The sequence below is a fragment of the Capra hircus genome, chromosome 21 (genome assembly GCF_001704415.2).
Source record: "Capra hircus breed San Clemente chromosome 21, ASM170441v1, whole genome shotgun sequence".
Lineage (NCBI taxonomy): Eukaryota > Metazoa > Chordata > Mammalia > Artiodactyla > Bovidae > Capra > Capra hircus.
Genome location: NC_030828.1, coordinates 45,926,430 through 45,932,621, shown reverse-complemented (window position 1 = coordinate 45,932,621; position 6,192 = coordinate 45,926,430).

Here is a 6,192-nt window from a genome sequence, read left to right as displayed (position 1 = left end):
GGCTCAAATGGTAAAGAATCTGCCCGCAATGCCAGAGACCTGGGTTCGATCCCTGGATTGGGAAGATCTCCTGGAGGAGGGCGTGGTAACCCACTCCAGTATTCTTGCCTGGAGAATCCCCAGGGACAAAGGAGCCTGGCATGACTACAGTCTATGGGGTCTCAAAGAGTTGGACACAACTGAATGACTAAGGACAAGCACATAACATGTGTAGATTTTCCTGTAGATGGTTTGTTTAGGTTTCCATATTAACTTTAACTTTTAAAATGAACTCTCCGGATCTAGAAAAAAAAATATTTCTTGCTATTTTATTCAGAGTATATTAACTTTGTACAGTAATATGGGGAGAACTATCATTTTTATGATATTTAATTCTTAGCCAAGAATGTAGGAGGTCTTTCAATTTTTTTGAGTCTACTCTGTGTTTCTCAGAAGTGTCTTAGACTAGTTTTGTTTAGGTAGATTTTTGTACATCAGTTTGGAAACCTAAATCTTAAATATTATGAACTACTGACTTGTGAAAATGAATTAGAAATATAGACCAACTACCTCTGAAAATAAAATACAAATCAAGGGGGAAATGTGGGGTTAATTTTATAAAGCTTGATTTACATGATTTTTTCAAAGAAAAAAATGTTTTTAATATGAGGTGAGCATTTATAAAGATAAATGAGGTGATTAACAACTATAATAAAATAGAAGAAATGTAAAATGTACTGTATAACTTTGAATGAGCCATTTTCTTTTAGTTGGTCTTTTTTCTACTAATATTAGCAACTTCTACACCATTTTTCTACCAATTACTGAGAGAATGGTGTTGAGGTTTCCAAATATAATTGTGGTTTGCATCTTTCTCCTTTCAGTCCTATTGGTTTTTGCCTCAAATATTTTCAAGATCTGTTTTTGGTGTACAAACAATATTGTTAAGTCTTTTTTGATGAACTGACCCTTTCAACACTACATACTGCTCTTGTGGGCCTCCCAGGTGGCTCAGTGGTAAAGAATCTGCCTATCAAGCAGGAAACGTGGGTTTGATCCTTGGGTGGGGAAGATCCCCTGGGGAAGGAAATGGCACCCACTCCAGTATTCTTGCCTGGAGAATCCCATGGACAGAGTAACCTGGTGGGCTACAGTCCATGGGGTTGCAAAGAGTTGGACACAACTTAGTGACTTAGCAGCAGCCAGCAGCAGCTGCTCTTGTGATATCTGCACTATCTGATATTAAAATAGTCATTTTTCTGGCTTTATTTCTTTTTTGTCAGTGTAAAGGATTACTGGAATTAAGGCATTAGAGGTAGTACAGTGGAAATATATAAAGTGGCTGTTAGAGTGAAATATTTGGCTTTTGGATTTAGGATAGGTTGCAGATATTAGGAAAAAAACAAGGGCATACCATGCAGGTGAATAGCTGATGGAGAATAGATGGATTTATTTTTATTGGTATTTGCACAGTGTATATTTTTTCCATCTTTAACTTTTAAGCTGTATCTATCTTTATATTTAAAGTGGGTTTCCTTTAATCAGCGTATAGTTAAGTATTAATTTTTAATCAGTCTTTAAATCTGTTTAGATCATTTATATTTAATTATTGATAGTATTGGATTATAATCTATTACCTTGTTATTTTCTCATTAAATATTTTTATGATTCCTATCTCCATTGTTAGCTTATTATTTATTTTTAAAATACTTTGTTAGTTAACCTAGGGTTTATAATTTACATCTTTAATTTATCATTGTCTACCTTCAAATATTATGCTGCTTCATGTGCAAGGTAAAAATCTTACAACTGAATATTTATAATACCTCCCTCCCAATTTTTGTGCTATTTTGGTCACACATTTCCTTTATATATGCTATAAACCCACAATAACGTGCTACTATTTTTACTTTATACAGTTAATTATCTTCAGAACAAATAAAAGAAAAATGTCTCCTATATCACTTTATTTTAACCATTTCTTAACATATTCATTTTGCTGTGTAGATGCCAATCTTTTTCTGCTGTCATAGTCCTTTTGCCTAAAAAATTTCCCTTAACATTTCTTATAGTGCAGGTCTGCCATAGTGAATTATCTTCATTTTGTCTACCTTAAAATAATTCTTTATTTCTCTCTCAACTTTGAAATGGAGATATGAAGCCTAATTTCCTTCTTCTTGGGTATGGGCCACACGTAGTAACTTGCTACTAACAAGTAGAATCAGATGGAAATGACAGTGTGTGACTCGGGAGTTGTTGTTTAGCTGCTTCATTGTGTCTGACTCTTTGGTGACCCCATGGACTGTAGCCCGCCAGGCTCCTCTGTCCATGGGATTTCCCAGGCAAGAATCCCATGGACAGAGTGGGTTGCCATTTCCTTCTCTAGGTGATCCTCCCGACCCAGGGACTGAACCCACGTCTCCTGCTTGGCAGGCAAATTCTTAACCACAGAACCACCAGGGAAGCCTGTGACTTGACTCCGTCCTAAAGTCATTTTGACTTCTCTCTTGCTGTCTTTCTCCAAAGTGGGTGACAGAACCACCATCCAAAGTCACTCCTGAATTTCCCATACAGAAATTTGGTGCTAAGAAATCTGTGTTAAGTCACTAAATTTGGAGATATTTGTTAAGCAGCAGTATATAATAGTGAAGTTCTCAGGGTTTCCTGGATCTGATGCTTTCACCGTTCGTAGTGGTTTGGCTTTCACTAGTTTTGGAAATTTTTTGGTCATCATCTTTTGAAATGTTTCTTTTGCCCCAGTCTCTCTCTATTCTTCTTTAGGGGTTCCAATTACATGTATATTAGACTCCATGATATTGTTCTACGGTGGTTGGATGCTCTATTTTCAGTTTTTAAAACTTGCAAAATTGGCCTCATCATGCCATCCTTGTCACCAATTCAAGCTGAGCAGCACCCCCTTCTCTGAGGGACTCCACAGGGATGTACCTTTAAGCTCCTAAACTTTAATAATTTCAAACTTTTCTCTTTGTTCCCATAGCTCTAGAGGGGTTAGCTATTTCCCGAATTTCCTAACAGTGTGATAGATTATTGTTTTCTTGTTATCCTTTCAGTTAATTAACTTATCATATGTAACAATTTCTATTAAAATTTTCTCTGTTGAAGTAGCAGTATGTTTTCTTAACCTTGAATGAATCACAGATCAGTATGGGAAGTCCTAGTAAACCAATCCTCAAAGCTGGGGTTTTGGACTTGATTGTAGTGCTGAGCTTCTTGCTAATAGAAAGTGGAATGTTGTGATCTGTTGCATGCTGTGGCAACACAGTCAACTTTACTCCAACTTCTTTGATCATGGAAACTTCTGTTGAAAAGAAGCATCTTATAAGACTGGTATTCAGCAGAGCAAACTTTGGGAAATGCTGGCTTCACCATACTTCTCTATCCAGTGTATCCTCCCTAAACATATCATGGCATGTTAAAGTTGCTGCTACTGTTTAACCTAAATTGAGAATTTGTACTCATCATTTGAGCCTCAAAATCCATGTTTTATATCAAGTGTTTGGAGCTTTTCCTGATAATGAATCCAAACACCTCTAATTGGTTGTATTGCTTTATACATACCTCCAATAAGATTGTTGTCATATTATATCATAGCTGTTTTTTTACATATATGGCTCACCCATGAGAACTGGAACTTTTTGAAAGACACTCCTTGCCTGATTCATCTTTGTACCTTCAAACCTGGTCAGAGTGCCTGGCATACAGCTGGTACAATTAATTTTATGTGTGTCTTTCATGAGAAGGTTATGGAGGCTAGCTGTGCTTATTCATTAAGGCAAATTTGAGCACTTTGAATTTGCTGTTCCAGGAGAGAATAAACAGACATGCTTCATTAGTTGAAATGAATGGTTTATAGCATTCTTACTATGTTGTACAATTTCCCCTCAAGAGTAGGAGCTTTTGTTTTTCCATTTTACAAATCTGTTCAACTTAGGCAAATAAATTTAACTCAACAAGCATATATATACTGAGCTTCAGGAATAGCTTCAGGATAGTAGGCTTCAAGAAGCCTCCTGATAACAGGCTTCAGGAGGGAGTAAGAAAAGTTCCTGGGAAGAAGAAATAATGCACGAGAGTTAATTTTCAGGTATTAGCTAAGTAATCAATACTATAAGTGGAAGTCTACATATTGAAATAGAGAATTCATATACAGATCCAAAGGCCATCAATCAATTCTATATTAGATGTTCAAGGGAAAAAGTAAAACTCTAAATTTCAAAATCAGTGATGGCAAAGAAAAGGATGCTGCTGCTGCTGCTAAGTCGCTTCAGTCGTGTCCAACTCTGTGCGACCCCATAGACGGCAGCCCCTCAGGCTCCTCTTGTCCCTGGGATTCTCCAGGCAAGAATACTGGAGTGGGTTGCCATTTCCTTCTCCAATGCATGCATGCATGCTAAGTCGCTTCAGTCGTGTCCGACTCTGTGCGACCCTATGGACAGCAGCCCCCAGGCTCCTCTGTCCCCAGGATTCTCTAGGCAAGAATACTGGAGTGGGTTGCCATTTCCTTCTCCAAAAGAAAAAGATGAGCAGTATGTTATTAAAGATGGTATTCTTATACAAATCAAGTTCCCAAATGTGTTTCATACCAGTGTCCTGAATATTGGGGGAATAAAAGAAAGACCTCACATTTAGATGAAAACAAATGATCTGGAATTGGTGGTTAATATGTTACCAAACAGAAACTAGTTACCTCATTAGAATGATTCTCTAACAAGAGAACCAAAGGCAGAGAAAATACACTAACATCGCAAAGAATCCTGAATTTAGGTTAAATATGAGGATGAGTGGCTTGAATGAGGCTGCTTAAATTTGGGATTAGATATTGTGAGATCTTTCTATCTGACATCTTTAGACATAGGCTGGATTATAAACTGTATATCTTGCTGTGAACAGGGACCAGACAAGACTACTGAAGATCCTATCAAGCCAGATGCTCTTTGAAAATGAAAGCCTAATTAAGAGCCTCCCTAGGGAGAAGGCAGGGCTTCCCTTGTAGCTCATTTGGTAAAGAATCTGCCTGCAGTGCAGGAGACCTGGGTTCAATCCCTGGGTTGGGAAGATCCCTTGGAGAAGGAAATGGCAACCCACTCCAGTATCCTTGGCCTGGAAAATCTCATGTACAGCGGAGCCTGGTGGGCTGCAGTTCATGGGGTCGCAAACAGTCGGGCATGACTGAGCGATTAATACTTACTTAGGGAGAAGGCAATGGCACCCCACTGCAGTACTCTTGCCTGAAAAATCCCATGGACGGAGGAACCTGGTGGGATGCAGTCCATGGGGTCTCGAAGAGTGGACATGACTGAGCAACTTCACTTTCACTCTTCACTTTCATGCATTGGAGAAGGAAATGGCAACGCACCTCAGTGCTCTTGCCTTGGAGAATCCCAGGGACGGGGGAGCCTGGTGGGCTGCCGTCCATGGGGTTGCACAGATTCGGACACGACTGAAGCGATTTAGCAGCAGCAGCAGCAGGGACAGGTCAAAGGCTATTTTAAAAACCCCTATTGCTCTTAATCCCAGTTCCTTGGTGCCTTATTCCTTTCCTTTCATTCAGACTACTCTAAAACTGAAGAATACACTTTGTGCAAGTTTCCATCTCTGCTTCTTCTAAAGGCATTAGATTATTAGAAGATTAAATCCTTCCTCCCTTATCTCTAAATGGACAATGTTTATTCTTCAAGTGTAACAGATTTTAACACTAAAAACTTTCTAAACTTTTTTCTTCAATTGCACAGGACAGACTTTTAACGTTAGACTTTGTAATACTACAAACTAAGCATCTTTTAACAAAGTTATCTGATAAGTAATATTTTGTCAATTTTCAATTCGGATTTGTATATTCTGATTTCAGAGATTGTGTTGCATGCGATTGCTTACTCGGGTTAAATTCCTGTTGGGATCATCTTGACAGTGTTTCCCTTTACTGAAATAGTTTTAGGATGAGTGTCTCTATCCTATTACCCAGAGAAAAACAACTGATTCATCAGTTTTAAAACTTGACAGAATTATTTTGCAGATCTAATAACATTCCCTTGATAGTAAATGAGGCATAAACATTTTTGTTTTATATCTTCTTCCTCTAATGAAAAATTAGTGATGTTAATTTGAATATTGGTGAAAATATTCTATCCAGTTATGACAATTCTATGTGGAAAAGTTCTCAATATTTACAAACAATCATTGGCAGCGCTGCAT